At 45.1% G+C, this 16987-nt stretch overlaps 1 protein-coding gene across 3 annotated transcripts in view; it reads left to right on the plus strand.

Annotated features, from left to right (window-relative positions):
* DLGAP3 (DLG associated protein 3) overlaps nucleotides 1–16987 on the plus strand; it is a 178514-nt gene that overhangs the window by 115198 nt on the left and 46329 nt on the right. For all 3 annotated transcript variants that reach the window (XM_083751666.1, XM_083751668.1, XM_083751667.1), the window contains exon 2: nucleotides 4461–4558. The gene's annotated coding sequence lies outside the window, so the exon portion shown is untranslated. The remainder of the gene's footprint in view (nucleotides 1–4460; nucleotides 4559–16987) is intronic.

The raw sequence follows: 16987 nt of genomic DNA on the forward strand, positions 1-16987 counted from the left end.
GAGCCCCGCCTCCTCTGACCTTAAGGCGAGCACTCCTCCTGGGAGCAACCAGTTCCCTTCGCCTCTCTGCCCTAAGCCCCTGCAGATCAGGAGAGGCCGAAGGGTTACTGGGCCCTGGAGGAGGCTCACCTGTAGCCACTGAGTCCTCAAGCCCCTCTGGGGCCAGAAGGGTTTCACCTGGGGCCAGCTCCTGGTGCTCTGCCACAGGTGCAGGCTCTTCAGCATCTAGGCCTTGCCCCAGTTCAGCCGGCCCTGGAGGCGGGGACTCCTGTGCAGGCTGGGATTCCTCTGGTTCGTCCTCTGAATCGGAATCCCAGGCCATCACAGGGCGATAGTTGGCCATACTGGCCGGGTCTAAAGATGGTTTTTTAAGAAGCGGTTTAACGACCGCCTCTTTCAGCGGATCAAGGAGACAGGTGGTTGGTTTCACGTGTCCAAGCAGCCTGTCCACATCCTCGGGGGTAACAGATTGAAATTGATTCCATGCAACTTGACCAGACAGGGCTCTAGCACTCTCCCGCCCCAGCCCTGCTCCCACGGTGGTGTCTAGCTCCTTCCGAATATGAGCGATTTTATCTGCAAAAAACTTTGCAAAATCGTTGCAGGAGATCTTGGGGTCTTTACAAGGCCCCGGTGGTAAAGGTGGTTCTGTTAAATTGCGGACCACCTGAAAGAGTCTCCTGCTACTATTTTCTGCAGATGCAATAGAGGCGGTGAAGAAAGTCTTCTTCGCCGTTGCTATCGCCACTTGGTAGGCTCGACGTTGAACTCTAACCTGTGTCCGGTCAGATTTGGAGTGAGTTTTCTGCCACCGACGCTCTAGCCGTCTCAGCGATTGTTTCATCGCCCTCAGCTCCGAAGAAAACCACCGGGCTGTCCGGGCTCCATGCAATCGGAGAGGGCGCTTCGGAGCCAGACAGTCAATAGCCCTGGTTAACTCCGCATTCCAGCGGGCCACCAGGGAATCAGCTGAAAGGCCATCAACATGGGATAAAGCATCCCCTACCACTCTCTGGAAACCATTTGGATCCATTAAGTGGCGGGGGCGGACCATCCGAATTGGTCCCACCTCCCTGCAGAGGGGAAGGGTCGCGGAGAAGTCCAGTTGCACCAGGAAGTGATCTGACCATGGCACTTCTTTGGTTTCACTTTTACTTAGTGTCAGATCACCCACGTCACAAGAGGTGAATACCAGGTCTAAGGCATGTCCATGACTATGAGTTGGGCCCAACTTATTCAGGGACAGCCCCATGGAGGCCATGCTTTCCACGAAGTCCCGAGCGGCCCCTTGTAAGGTCGTGTCGGCATGGATGTTAAAATCCCCTAGGACAACCAAGCTAGGTGTCTCCAGGAGAACATCCGCCACGACCTGGAGCAGCTCGGACAGGGAATCCTTGGTGCAGCGGGGAGGTCGGTACACCAAAAGGAATCCTGTACTGCCCCTATTGCCCAACTTCCAGAACATGCACTCAGAAAACTGGGTCTTCCCAGTAGGACGCCTGATGCAAACTAATGACTTCCTAAAAATCACTGCAAGCCCCCGTCCCCACCCACATGACCTGGGTTGCTGTGCGTAAGAGAAACCCGGCGGGCAAGCGGCAGCAAGGACAGGCCCATCTGCTTCCTCCAACCAGGTCTCTGTCACACATGCCAGGTCAAATCCTCCATCCACAATCAGGTCGTGGATGGCAGTGGTTTTATTCATCATTGACCTGGCATTACACAGCAACACCTTCAGGTCATGTGGGTTTCCCCTGTTGATTCCAGTATCCATCCGGTCAAGGCCAGACCCGGAGGCAGGGATAGTCTTCAAACAACGACTAAACCTGCCTCCTCGGTAATGACATGGTCTGGTCTTAGCGTAACTCCGCCTCCTGCCCATGATCACCGAGATCGGATGTCCCAGTGCTTCCGCCCCTGTGGAACTTGTCCCAGCCATCGTGTTGGCTGGGGGCCCACTCCCAGGCAGCCCTGATCCCGCCCCTTAAAACAAAATACAAACTATACAGAACCAATAAAACAACAGAAAACAAAAACAGAACAATTATACTAAAATTAATCCCCAACCAAATATCCATCCCACCCACCCACCCCCAACAGAGGAAAAAAGGAAAAAGAGAAATACAAATTTAAATTGCCACCGACTGCTTGAGGATATTTTAAAACACATTAACCACTTGGAACAGGGAAGCAATTGCAGAACACTTCCCAGCTTCCCCCAAAGTTTGTTCCAAATAAGGGCTTTGGCCACGGCCCCTGGGCCAGTTGGAAAAAGCCCTGGAAGGGAGCAGGCCCTGCAGTCCTCACCCAGCCAATGGTCCGAGGCCTCACTGCAGCAGGAGTCCCTTTATAGCTGGGAGAGAGAGCTTGGGCCACGCCCCCTGGGCCAGTTGGAAAAGGCCCTGGAAGGGAGCAGGCCCTGCAGTCCTCACCCAGCCGATGGTCCGAGACTTCCCAGCAGCAGGAGTCCCTTTATAGCTGGGAGAGAGGGCTTGGGCCACGCCCCCTGGGCCAGTTGGAAAACGCCCCGGGAAGGGAGCAGGCCCTGCAGTCCTCACCCAGCCGATGGTCCGAGGCCTCACTGCAGCAGGAGTCCCTTTATAGCTGGGAGAGAGGGCTTGGGCCACGCCCCCTGGGCCAGTTGGAAAACGCCCCGGGAAGGGAGCAGGCCCTGCAGTCCTCACCCAGCCGATGGTTAAGAACAGTTTCAGGTTAAGAACAAATCCAGAACGAATTAAGTTCTTAACCCGAGGTACCACTGTAACCTAGAGATGCATTTTAAATAAAAGCACACATTCTACTCATGTAAAAACACCAGGCAGGCCCCACAAATAACCAGAGATGCATTTTAAATAAAAGGACACATTCTACTCATGTAAAAACACACTGACTCTGGGACCGTCCGCGGGCTGGATTTAGAAGGCGATTGGGCCGGATCCAGCCCCTGGGCCTTAGTTTGCCTACCCATGCTGTTGACCTCTACTAGCCAGCATGGTGTCCTCCAAAACACTCCTTGGTGTTGTGATCCCATCATTCAGTTTTTTTGTTGGCAGGAGCAAAATCTGCCTCTACATGATCAACGTAGGATGCAAGAGCATCGCAGAGTTTTAGGAAACATCTCTGATTTACACACTCACACACTGAATAGAGTGACTTTTTAAAAAGACGTCTCCTTCCCATTTTTATTTCCAAGCCTGAAATGCAGCAGAGGCTTTTCACAAACAAGCAAAAGAGCAGGAGCAATTTCCCATGTTTTCAGCTGGCTGGCTTGGGGCAGAGGGTCCTGGAGATTGTGAGGCTTTGCTCATTTCCAGAAGCATTTGAAAATCTACCTCCTGCTGCTCTTCAACTCATTTCCCTCTTAATTGCGACAAATAACTTCCTGTTACAGGGAACAACAAGGGCAAGAGTGGAGCATTCCAATAAATCTAAATTCTGTTTATACTTCAGAACGATGTTTGATGCAAGGAGGCTGCAGCATTTAAAAAAAAAAAAGCAACTCCAGCTGCAAGACTTTCCCTCTTTTTTTGGGGGGGGGGGGGAATTATGCAGGCCAGTGCTTCAGTTGCTGTGAACCTGGGGAGGCACCACTGAAATCAACCAACCACTTCTGTGTATGCTTTGTGCCACGGGGTGAGGGGTAGATGGCAACTGGCAAGATGGTCAGAAGATCATGCTCAAGTCATAAGGAAGTGAGGAGAGATCCAGTTTGGTGTAGTGGTTCGGATGACAAACTTGGACCCAGGTTCACATCTCTCCTTGACCACAAAGCCTGCTGGGGGAGCTTGAGTCACACCCTCACTCCTTTCAATCTAACCTACCTAATAGGGCTTTTGTGAAGGCAGAATGGGATGCACGGCCCTGTGTGCCAGCCTTAGCGCCAGATCAGGCCCCTCCAAGAAACTTTTTATGGATCCACCACCCAGCTCAGTGCATATACACCAAGGACAGCCTGCTTTCATTTTTCATTTCTTTCACTTTCTTTGTCCACTGAAAATTTTCAATAAAATTTAAATATGCAAATCAATAAAAAGAGATTCCTGCACAGCAGGTGGTTGGACTATGGTTGGACTATGTGTATTTATTTTTCTATTTCTTTATGGGAATATTTACAAACCATCAACTCCTAAAATATGTCAAGGTGGTGTACATCGTACAGCTCTATAAAAAGACTTCTGCGTTCTAAAATTATGCTGCAGAAATATAGTGCCACATGGGGCTTGAATCTTTTCTGTGTATTATACATATATGTATTTTTTGTATATAATTAGTTGGGGGAGGTTAAAAAAAAAACCTTTACAATGGACAAACAGCTTGGACATAAGTGGGCACCCAGTTCAAGAGGTGGCCCAATCCTCAGTCCACAGACCATGGATAAATCCATTTAAAATGGCTTCCACCTCATCCCTACTTGCCTCGTTTCCCCAGAAGTCTCACCACTTGCCTTTTTTCATTTCCAGAACTGCTTCCTTATCGCTGGGGAGGAAAAGGATCTTCCTGGTTAAGGATATCGGGTCTCCTGGGGATATGAAAGGAACTGATCTTTAGGAACTAGCTGGTGAGTTAGAAACCCTTTCTTTCTTTCTTTCTTTCTTTCTTTCCTTCCTTCCTTCCTCCCTCTGACGATGACAGGGGTGCTCTAATTCAGGGGTGGGCAAGCTGTTTCTGCCCAAGGGCCACATTCCATTCTGGACAACGTGCTAGGAGCCACAGACAAAAGGGAGCAGAGCTAGAGGCAAAATGGGAAGAGCAACAAAATGTAAATTTTACCCACATACACTGGGCTAGTTTCTACAGTCTCATATCCAGTCAGGCAAGCAAGAAGCATTGAGAGCTGAGGGGCACATTCCAGTCAGACAAGGAACACTCAAGGAACACTCAAAGAAGGATGCAAAGCAGGGCAGGTGAGGGCTCAGGAAGGTGTGTGGCCTGGTGAAAGCCTCAGGGGGCAGACAGAGAGGCCTGGAGGACCACATTTGGACCCTGATCCTGAGATTTCTGATCCCTGTTCTGTGTTTCCCAGTTGACCTTAATCATGGGACATCCGAATCCCACTGAGCTGTCCTGGAGATACTGAGCAACAAATGTCATCTCCCAAAGGGTCAAGTCCAGAGGATGATAATGCTGGGTCAAAATGTTAAAGTACCCAGATCTGCTATAAGAGGACTGCAGTGTATATTTATTTCCAAGCAGAAGTACTCCTGTTCAGGATTCCTGCCAGTCAGCCTTGCCCTCCTCTAGGGTAACATAAGCCATGGTAACCAACCTGATGTCTTCCAGAGGTTGCACTATCAACATTAGCATTTGCAGTTCTCAGGAAACGATGGGAGCTGTAGTCCAACAACATCTGGAGACCACTAATTAATAGGTTAATAGGTTATTGTATTTTAGTGTTCTGTTGGAAGCCGCCCAGAGTGGCTGGGGAAACCCAGCCAGATGGGTGTGGTATAAATAAATTATTATTATTATTATTATTATTATTATTATTATTATTATTATTATTAAATGAAAATTAAAAATCCATACTTCAGCAAACTTCAGGGTACCTCTAAGGATGTCAATATTTCCCTGTTATTTCTATTAAGGGAGAAATGTTTTGGCAGATCTTGCAGGAGGGTTGGCAAGACTGGGAAGGAAGAGTGATGAGACGAGCAGATAAAGCAGGGACAAGTGGGTGGATAGAGAGCCAGAATCAGGATGTTGCTCAAAGAAAGACCCAATGCTCCCCTGGAACTATTCTGATACAGGAGTGGGGCTGTGGGCCAACATTTACAGGAGGCCAGAACAGCATTCAGAGCTAGGTTCAAAATAGTGGCTGAAGTGGGAGATAAAGCCACATGTAAAATGATGGCTTAGGGTGAAATTATTGCCTGCAGAACCCATGAACTGTACACTGGAATGACCTGCATATATCAGTTCCAGCAAGCATTTTTTATTTTATAGTTTATTTAAACTGATTTTATCTCTGCTGTATCTTTATTAACCTTATTTATTTATTTAAAAAAATTGTTTACTGCCTGCTCATTTAAGTTACTATATTGTCATATATAAGAGCACAATAAAACCCCAAACACCATAAAAACAATGCAAGATAATCATTTGAATGACTGGCTAATCAAGAAAGTGGAACTGGCATTGGCCTATCAGCATGAAAGGGCCTCTGAGAGATGTCTGAAGGTTAGCTAGCAGAATCTCTGCCAGGAGAGTACTGTATTCCACAGGTGACATTTAATGCCTGATTTCTCACTGAAGCCAGTCTGGCCTCTGCAACACAGAAAACGATAAACAGTGCTCCTTCGGATGATCTCAGTGATCAGGCTGGGGGTGGGGAAGAGCTCAGGAGATCCTTGAGGGATCCTGGGCCCAAGTTGTCCATGTCTTTGTACATCGACATAACAGCCTTGAATCTGGCTCCATAGCAGATGAGCAGTCAGTGCAGATGTTTTAGCAAAGGTGTTGCATGCTGTCAGCCATCTTCTCCCATCAGCAGTCTGGCGGCTTCATTCTGCACTACTTGGAGCTTCCATCCCAGGCCCATGGGAAGCCACACAGAGAGCACACTGCAGTAGCCCAATCTTGAGATTACCAATGCACAGAATACAGTGGCCAGTTTATTCCATTGCAGGATAATGAACACCACTTAGAGACTACCATTTTCAGACTACGATGTTAAGCCGGTATATAGATGGTTGAAATAAATACATCTGTATATGTGTTACCATAATTCAGGGAGGCTTCTGGCAGTATCATTTTAGAAGAGAGGAGAGAGCTATTTTGCTGTTGTTACCATAACATCAAACAAAATGGTGACATAGTTGAAAAATTGGCATCCTCCTTTTGCAAACTAGAGGAAATTTCCTAACCATTGAAAGTGGGCAACAGGAGACCAGCTTTTTTTTTTAGACATTTCAGGTCAAGACTTGCCAAAAGAGAAGAAGAAACTTTTTATGTATGCTGCAACTTTGGCTAGGATACTGCTAGCCCAAAGATGGAAAAGTGACGAAATACCAACTAAAGAAGAATGGCAAGAAAAGTTGATGGAATATGCTGAAATGGCGAAGCTAACAGAAAGACTTAGAGAAAAAGACAGTAGAGACTTTTAAAAAGATTGGGAACCATTTATGTTGTATCTACAGAAACAATGTAAAGAAATGGACTCACTAGCAGGGTTTGAGTAAACACAATTAACAAAATAAATATAGAAATTACAAGAGGATGTTAAAATGATAAAAGCATAACAATATTTAATATAAAGGAATTGAACATTTGTTGTTGTTTAGTCGTTTAGTTGTGTCCGACTCTTCGTGACCCCATGGACCAGAGCACGCCAGGCACTCCTGTCTTCCACTGCCTCCCGCAGTTTGGTCAGACTCATGTTTGTAGCTTCGAGAACACTGTCCAACCATCTCATCCTCTGTCGTCCCCTTCTCCTTGTGCCCTCTATCTTTCCTAACATCAGGGTCTTTTCCAGGGAGTCTTCTCTTCTCATGAGGTGGCCAAAGTATTGGAGCCTCAGCTTCACAATCTGTCCTTCCAGTGAGTGCTCAGGGCTGATTTCCTTAAGAATGGATAGGTTTGATCTTCTTGCAGTCCATGGGACTCTCAAGAGTCTCCTCCAACACCATAATTCAAAAGCATCAATTCTTTGGCGATCAGCCTTCTTGATGATCCAGCTCTCATTTCCATACATCACTACTGGGAAAACCATGGCTTTAACTATACGGACCTTTGTTGGCAAGGTGATGTCTCTGCATTATTTTTTTTTTAACATTAAGATACAATAAAGCAAGCAGGAGAAGTTAATATGTAAAAAACTGGAAGAGGAATTTGAGGGAAGTCGGGAAGGGAGGGGAAAATTGGGGGATTGTATTTCTTTTTTGTTGTTTAATATGTTGTTACTATGATAAACATGTAAAAGAAAGAAAGAGGGCAACAGGAGCCCAGTGGAAAGTGAGATGTTCAGATTTAGCTCATGGTTAAAGTTTTTGGGAGACGGGCAAGGCGGGATCTTTTTGTGTTTTGTCACCTCATTATTTTGGAAGGGGTGACCTGCAGCTGACTGAAGCTCAGGGATGAGCAATGTTGGAAAAGTCAACTGCAATTGGTGTTTCATTTTGAAAAGCATCTGCAGATCTGTTCTTCTGCGAGATGCTTTTAGTAAGGCTTTATTATCCTAATTTCTACGGAGAATGGTTTATTGGATTTAAATATGGGATTTTAATGAGGTTGTAACATTGTGATTATTTTGATTCTATGGCTTCTCGATTGAGTGGCTGTATTTTATTGTTGCAAATCTCCTTAGGCGTCTTTTTTTTAATAAGTAGGAAAATCTACAACACAGAATCATAGAACTGTAGAGCTGGAAAGGTTCCTGGGAGTCATCTAGTCCAACCCCCAGCTATGCAGGAATCTCAACTAAGGCTTCTATGACAGATAGCCATCCGACCTGTTTTAAAAAACCTCCAAGGAAAGAGAGTCCACCACCTTCTAAGGGAGTCCATTCCACTGGTGAACAGCTCTTACTGTCAGAAAGTTATCCCTGATGTTTAGTTGGAATCTATTTTCTTGTAACTTGAAGCCATTGGTTTGGGCCCTACCTTCTGTATCATGAAACCCAAGAGGGCATTATCACTTCCTCTCAAGTTTCCCAGGACTTCCGTTTCCTTGATCTGCTCCTCCCTGTTGGTGAGGACCAGGTACACTTCAATTACTAGTTCCTCTTCTTTCCATGATTGAAAGGAAGTGCCATAGCTCAGTTGAAGGGCTGTTGCTCAGTGGTAAGAGGATCTGCTTTGCATACAGAAGGTCCCAGGTTCAATCTCTGACATCTCCAGGTAGGACTGGGAAAGGTAATCCTAGAGAACTACAGCCACTTGGTGTCAACAATAGTAAGCTAGGCATCCCCAACCTGCGGCCCTCCAGATGTTTTGGCCTACAACTCCCATGAGCCCTAGCTAACAAGACCAGTGGTTAGGGATGGTGGGAATTGTAGTCTAAAACATCTGGAAGGCCAAAGGTTGGGGATGCCTGAGCTAGATGGACCAAAGGTCTGGACTCAGTATAAGGCAGCTTCCGAACACTATGCTGGTCTGCGCAGGGATTCTGTAAGTGCTTTCAAACACGCATATGTCTTTATGATACCTTAAGCATGGCTTCTCATGTGGTCAGCCATCTCCTTCCCCAAAGACAACTTTCCAATCTGTTTCACCTTGCATTTCAGTCTCCCCTTGAATTGCTCGGAAATGAATGCCAGTCCGGCTCTGCTGTCGGACAGCTTGGACAATGCAGTATTGCTTTTCAGGCCATCTTTTTCTTGAACGCTCCATTGCTTTTCAATCCTGGAGCCTCTGTCCTGTGGATAATACACTCAAACCAGCTACCAACTCCCTCCCCATACATGTATACTGTGAATGGGGGGATGGGGAGAGAAGGAAAACATTTGCCCCCCCTCAAATGAATTTAGAAACTCACTAATTTTTCTTTGGAGTCTTTGTTATCACTGATCCCCTGTGTCTGTTGGTAGAGTTTCCCTTTTTAAAAAAGAAGGAACCAAGTTTCACTGATCCCCTGTGTCTGTTGGTAGAGTTTCCCTTTTAAAAAAGAAGGAACCAAGTTTCTCTTTTTTAAAAAAGGGAACAGAGTTGAAGGGGTGCTGCAGTCCGCAGATCTATGATGGTGTTTTCTTATTTCAAGCCTGTTCCTAGGTACTAGGGATGGGGAAGAAATTAAATTCAGGTTGCATTTAAAGGCAAACATACCTCATTTGCACTTGCCAAAACAATACACAAGCTGAAACCTAGCCATCTTTCAGAATTCACACTTCTCTGAATTTTGCAATGCAGTTCTCCAGCTGAGTAATGTGTACAAAAAAATGCAGATGGCCAGGATAATGGCAGTCATATTCATATAAGAGTGAAAATAACATATAAAAAAGCTTTAAGTTAGGGAAATTGTTTGCAAAATTGTGTATTTTAGGCAAAATTGCATACAGAAATATGTGGGATAAAATTGCAAATGCAATTCAGTGTAAACAAATGTAAAGTGATACATGTATTATTTCATGTAGGGTTGCCATATGTCCAGGTTGCCATACACAGCCCGTGTCGGCAGTGCTGGTTTTTTGCCATTTTCCCATAATAATAGCTCAGAATGGAATTTTTAAGTGATTTTGCCCAAAACAAAACCACTTTGGGGGGAATAAAAACTTTTCTCTCCTGATTTTCACTGTTTGAAATATGGCAACCCTAATATAATAATAATAAAATAAATAATAATAATAATAATAATAATAATAATAATAATAATAATAATAATTTTATTTATAGCCCTCCCTCCCCAGCCAAGGCTGGGCTCAAGGCGGCTAACAAGCAATAATAAAAACAAGTTGAATGAATACAACTTAAAAACAAGATTTAAAAACAACATTAAAATATTGAAACATTAAAATATAAAAATGCAGCCTCATCTCAGGAGAAAGGAAAAAGGAAAAAGAAAGATATATAATATATAATAGAATATATACACTTAGGGGGTCTGAACTTGATGTAACTGACCATGAATGAGACCTTAAGGCCATAGTAGATAGCTCGGTGACAATTTCAACCCTGTGTGTGGTAGAGCAAAAATGCACTTTCTTTTAACTGGCTAATTGGTCAATTAACTGATTAAACTGAACTATATATGCAAGCAATGAAAACATCTATGCAGGTACCTTTCAACAATGCTGAAAGGTGTGAGAGATAGCTCAATTATGTCTTGATCCCCAACCCAGGCTCCTTGCACTGCCCTGAGGAAAATATAGGGAGAAAGGAAATACAACAGGTAGACTCTCTCCCTGGACCTTTCGCTTGTAAGGACTGAGCTCCCTCACTTCCTCAGACACAGAGGACAAGCCCCCAGGGTAGAAATCAGTGGCAGCAGAATTAGACAAGCGCCCTTTAAGTCAGCACAGTCAGCCCCTCAAGGACACAGGGCCAACTGCAGTAGAGGCCTTTTCAGCCAATATCAAGCCTTGGCACCATCAGCTCTTGGCTGAGACAACATCCTCCATATCCCAGTTAGCTGTGTCCACAGGGAGCTCATTAGGGCCTGCCCTTTCCTGATGACACCTGCTTTGATGAGGCTCTCTTTATTGCTTCCACTTCCTCTAGAAGCTGAGCCTCGAGCCTCAGTAGGTCAGGAAACTTACAGCTACAACCTTTAGAGTCTCCATTAGAATTTCAGGATGTGGTACTTTTGGGGGCAACATCCAAAAGTTCTGCCAAGGCTGGCCGTTACTGGAGCCATGGGCTCTGTGTGCAAAAGATCTCTGATTCAGCCCCCAGAAGGTCCAGTTAAAGGGCTTCAGGCAGCAGAACCGGTACTGATCTGGGTGTATACTGGAAAATACCTGAAGATCATGGAGCCTCTGAGCATGTGCGAAGTGATCTTCTGACATCATGTGCTTTGGGTCTAAGGAGGCGGCGTGGGTGGGTTGAAGGGATGTGTGTGTGTGTGTTTCAACCCTTCTTTTGCTCTTCAGATTAAGATCTTGCCCTAAAGCTGGCTGCATCTCTGGCTGGCTCCCAGCCCCTCCCTACATCCCAAGGTGGATGCATCCCCTCAGGTGCCTTCCAATTGCTAACACAGCGGGTGCTGTTAGGCAGATCCTTCTAGCCATGGGGTGCCTGACAATAAGCAGAATGTTCCTCCTGCTAAGCACCATAAGGTCTACAGCACCCGTGGGAAATTAATGCTTGTCGGCAATTGGTGGAGGGCCCATCTATCAACCCCAAAGCCCCACACCAATTGGTTACAAGCTCCCCTACTCCCCCACCAAGTTGGATTTGGCACCACCCACCCATAATGCCCCAAACCCAAAGTGGGTGCTTAGCTTGGCAGCGGGGGGTGGTTTCTCCCTGTATAAGCAAATATAAAAGCACAGGGTGGGGGGAGTTATTTGTAATGACAATTATCTTCAACCATGTTATCCTGGGCCCTCCATTATGTGGGCGTGAGGTTCCCAGTGGTGGTAATTATTCCTGCCTTCGACAGCACAATATTAAGACTTGATGATCTTGCTGTTGGTCTGTGCATTTAACAAGTTCCATTTGGCTGAGAAACTCCAGCTTCTCTTTCTTATAAATCCTCTTGCCTGGAACCATTAACTGACTTGACTCCCTGCTTTTTCCCTCCCTGCTCTGGATTCAGAATTACTTTTTTTTTTCCTGGACTTCTCCAACAGCGTCCCACTTGGGGATCTGTTATACTAAGCTTTATTATCTTGAAATACGAGTAGCCTCAGGGCTCGGGTACATACCGAGATACAAACGGAAGGAATCGTCTCATATTGCATTGTATCTTCCTTGGAAGCAGCTGTTCCTGTTGTTGCTACTTGGCTAGGCAGAGCATGGAACCAATCCAGGCTAGCTATTGCTGCCTATATTTCCCTGGTGCCTAAGTAGCTATGCTATGAGACATGCCACAAAACAAGAAGTGCATTGTGAATTAGATTGTCTTCTTGGTTTTGAATGAACTAACATTTGAAGTGTCAGAGGCAAGGTTGTGAGTCACACAGAACTGTTCTTCAGGCTGACATGTTCAAAGGGAGAAATGAAGAAACAGCATCATTAAAATGATATTTTTATTTGTCTGATGCTTTTCAGGGCAAAGAGATTAGATCATTAGGGTGTGTCATTTTAGGGGGTGAAACTTAATTTTTTGCAAATTTCTTCAGAGAGGGTTCTTTAAAATATGTTTTGGGGTATGAGGGATTCAAATGTGCCATTATTTTTGTGACTGGGCAACATTTAGCCTGGTAAGTATATGTTTGATTAAGCAGCAAATGAACTGCTTCCGGAAAACCAAATAATTTAAATTCTGCCTTCTGAAAGTGTCAGGTAATATAAAATATGTATAATATGTAAATAAAAATAACATTAATTTCTTTTTAATGATTTCTATGCAATTTTACACACATTTTATTTACCAGGCAAAACTAAATTATAGTAATTTTACCATTTTTTGAATTCCCAAGCCATGTTACAACTTTTTAGCACCTCTCATTTTTGGAATTTGAAACTGAAAAATTCAACATGCCCTATTCTTGCTGAAAACTCATTTCTTCATGGCTCACTAGTATTATGGCTAATATTTCAGTTTAGTGCCTTGAATGTTCCTGTATGTGCTGTAAACTGCTTAGAGGTGTTTTGTTTTGGTTAATTAAGCAGTATATAAATCGTGCCAAATGAAAATAAAGTTGTTTTAAAGTGCTGATTTAATGAATTTGCATTTTAGGTTGTTGTGAACTACCCTGGAATGTTGCTTTTTTTAGTAGAAGGCAGCATAACAATGTTTTAAATAACAGAGAATAAAACAAAAACAAAAGCCCACACAATTGGGCTTACATACAGAAGGCTTTTCCTGCCTGTGATAGATTGAGCTTTCCAGGCTAGGTTTGGGAAACCTTCAACTCTCCAGTTGCTGGACTACACTTTCCACCATCTATGACTATTGGACGTGCTGGATGTGGTTGGGGGGTACTGTGCTCCCACAAGATCTGAAGAGCCAACGTTTCCATAGCCCTGGTCAGGATCAAACAGCAGCCTGTTCAAAGCCTCAGCCAACTCCAGGCAACTGGCGAAGCAACATCTAGTCGCCCTGCTTGTGTGTTAGCACCCAGCCTGCGCTCCACTTGGAGCTGTCTCAGGTCCTGTATCCAACACTTGCATCTTTCAGGTGTTCTGCTTGAGCCTGAGCAGTTGCTGATGCCTAATCTCCCAAATGAAACTTGGCTTGTGCTTGCACCTCACCCCAGCTATGTTCACTGCATGGACCAGGGACAAGAGTGCCATGATAATTGGGGAACATACCCTAGGAGTCTTTCAGGTTAAACTGGTAATCTTTGTTGGATGATGGCAAAATATACCTTCCTGAGAGAGAAGCTTTCTAGGTGGCATGAACACTAGATAAAATCATAGTCTTACTTGTGAACTAGAAGAGCAGTGAGAGCTGTCTTTATTTTCTTCCTTGTCTCCTCTCCACAACCATGTACTCCCTTCTTTTTCATATACTTTGCATCTTCTATTTCACACTGATTTTGCGCCCCGCCCCAAGTTCCTAATCCTTTGAAAAGATGCATTTGTTCAAAGAGATCAGCATGTGGAAATTTGCATTGAAGATGTTGATTCTGGTAACCTTGGCACAGAATATAGAATATATATATAATTCATACATACATGCATATATACACACACACAGAGAGAGACATATATTAAGTACACAAGAATGTTGCCTCTATAAATTTGTCCTTTAATTTCTTATGAAGCTGATTTAGGTCAGCCTGCTTTAAAGGTTTCAAAGACAGATGAAGTTTCTTAAACAAGTTTGCTCAAGAGAAAGGAAACTGTGCTGTCCTGTGTCCAAAATGACCTCCAATTTTATCATTTTCTGGAGGGAATTCTCGACAGAAGGAATGGTAGGGACTGTTCAAGCATCAGGACAGGTTTATTAATGTGTTTGGCATCCCTTGTCCTACCCCAGCGTCATAATCACCTGACAAGCCTACCTGCAGGGTAAGGGACACTCAGTCCTTTCATTTTAAAGGGGAGGAAATATATGCTGTGTCTCTAAACCCAGACTAAAACAGACACAAAATAAAAAATAGACCTTGAAACGGGATGGATGAGGTGGTGGTGGTGGGTTGTGAGGGGGCAGAAGGAGGTTCTGCATCTTCACACACTCACACAAACACATGTTTAATCAGGGCTTCTAAACCCTAATTGAACTTGCTGTTGGATAAGGGGATGGGGAAGGAGGAGGTGCTATGTCTCCTCTCCTCCCCACCCCACCCCAAACATGTTTTAATTAAGGTTCGAACCCACTGGATGCTGCTTCACCAGCATGTTCCTTGAGGGGATGTGCTGGTGAAGCAGACCCCTTCAGAGAGCAGGACTGAAGGTTTAATCCTGCCGGACACTGCTTCTGATCAGAGCTCCTGCATGGGCCCAATCCCAGCCAGGCTTCTATTCAGCATTGAATTTAAATCCAGTGCCAAAGGCAAGCCCTGATTGCAATAGGAATGCAATCCACTCCTGGTCCTTTGAAGCTGAATCACCTGGTGCCATATGACCTGGCAAAAGTGCCCTGTGGAGGCTGGATCCAGTTCCCCAGCCCTGCACTGACTGGCAGCAGTTCCCCAGGGTTTCAGGCAGTGGCCTGTCCCAGTCCTACCTGAAGATGCCAGGGGTCAACCTTGCAATCTTCTGCATGCAGATTATATGTTCTGCTACTGAGCTACAGCCTTGCTTCTATTCCTACAGCCCTCTCTAGCTCATTGGTGGCTTCTTGCCTAAGAGGACACAAAACTTTGGAGCCTTTCTCTGATGGATCTACCAAGTCTAAGAGAGAAAATATCTTCCTTACTTTGGGAAGTCTTAACTCCAAGGTGCAGGCCGTTTCTTGTTTTTCACCCAGTTGTTAGAAATCCTGCTGGCAACACTAAGGAGGAAATGAATTTTTCATGTGGTTTTAAAATATTGATTGTTTTACTGGAGCACTAAATAAAAACAGAAAGGCTTCTGTGGGAATCTGACATTTGGGAATAGTGTGGTTTCTTTGTTATATTCTCCTGGAACAGTGTAACAGGGCTGTGGCATATTAGAGGACTAGGTGCCACAACTAACACACCAGCCCCTCCCTGTGATCAGCATCTGGAGGGCCACACTCCTGGTTTTTATTTTGTTGGGTGATATCCAAGGGATCTCAATCCAAGGGAACTGTAAGAAGCTAAAGAAGGCCACTTACACCCTCCATTAAAAAGAATCAAGGGGATTGTGGGATAAGGAGAGCACATGAAGTTTGCACTAGGCCGGAAGCAGTGGTGCTTAAGAATGTAAGAAGAGCCTTGCTTTTGCATCAGGCCAAAAGCCCATCTAGTCCACCATCTTGTTTTCACAGTGGCCCAAAGGGGAAGTCTGCAGTGTAATGGTACTTTCCTCTCTTGTGATTCCCATCAATAGTATTCAGAGGCATACTGCTTCCAAACTTAGAGCTAGAACATAGCTATCATGACTAATAGTCACAGATAGCCATCACAACATCTAGTGGGAGTAAATTCCATAGTCTTAACTATCAGCCCCAACCATTGGCTAGGCTGGCTGATGGTGTCCAACCATGTTTGGATGGTCAAAAGTTCCCCATCCCTGCTGTAGACCTTCATGGTGTCCGAACTCTGCTACTGCCTCATGGCAGGGCCACCTCAGCTATTATGCTCCATCCCTACTTCTGGCCCCCAGCCTTCCTTCACCCTTTAACTTATTGCTTCCCATTTGCTGCCTGAGCTCCCCAAAGTCAGCTCCCGATGTCAGCAAGTTCAGGCACTGCCTAGGACCTCTATGGTGGCAAAGGGCCTGTTGTCCTAAGTTGCCGTCGCATGGCAGAGAGCACGGGAGGCGGTTGGTGGTGTAAGAGAGTCCTTAGTTTGCAGAGAATTAGGGGAAGCTTTGCCCTGAAGGCTCCTTGAATCCCAGAGCTGGCACTCATGTGCTAAGCCGCCCAGATAGGCGTCTCCCTTGCACTTCAGGTCGTCAGGGGATGACAGCTCAGCGCCAACATCTTTATGAGAAAATTGCAAGGCTCCCTCACCCACACAATCCCCAGGCCCAACTTTGTTTATTACATCTAATTTGTCTGCACAAAAGCTGGCTCACTGCATAATGACAGGCTTGGTTGGCTGTTGTGACTTTCTGGTTTTCTTTCTTTCCTTTTTTCCGACCCCCCCCTCCCTTAACTTTTTAATATATTTTTTGCTGTAGCAGTTGCAATATTTAAAGCTGTTCCACCAAGTTAGGTGGGGGTGGGAGGTTGCATGTGCATGCTGTTATTTATTGTATGGCAACTGATGGATTTCCCGATTCTCCTTAGCTCCTGCTATCACTACTACTTTTAGTAGTAGTTAATTTAGACCACATTCACACCATGCATTTCAAGCGGTATGATATCACTTCAA

This window comes from Podarcis gaigeae (genome assembly GCF_964106915.1).
Source record: "Podarcis gaigeae genome assembly, chromosome: 8".
NCBI lineage: Eukaryota > Metazoa > Chordata > Lepidosauria > Squamata > Lacertidae > Podarcis > Podarcis gaigeae.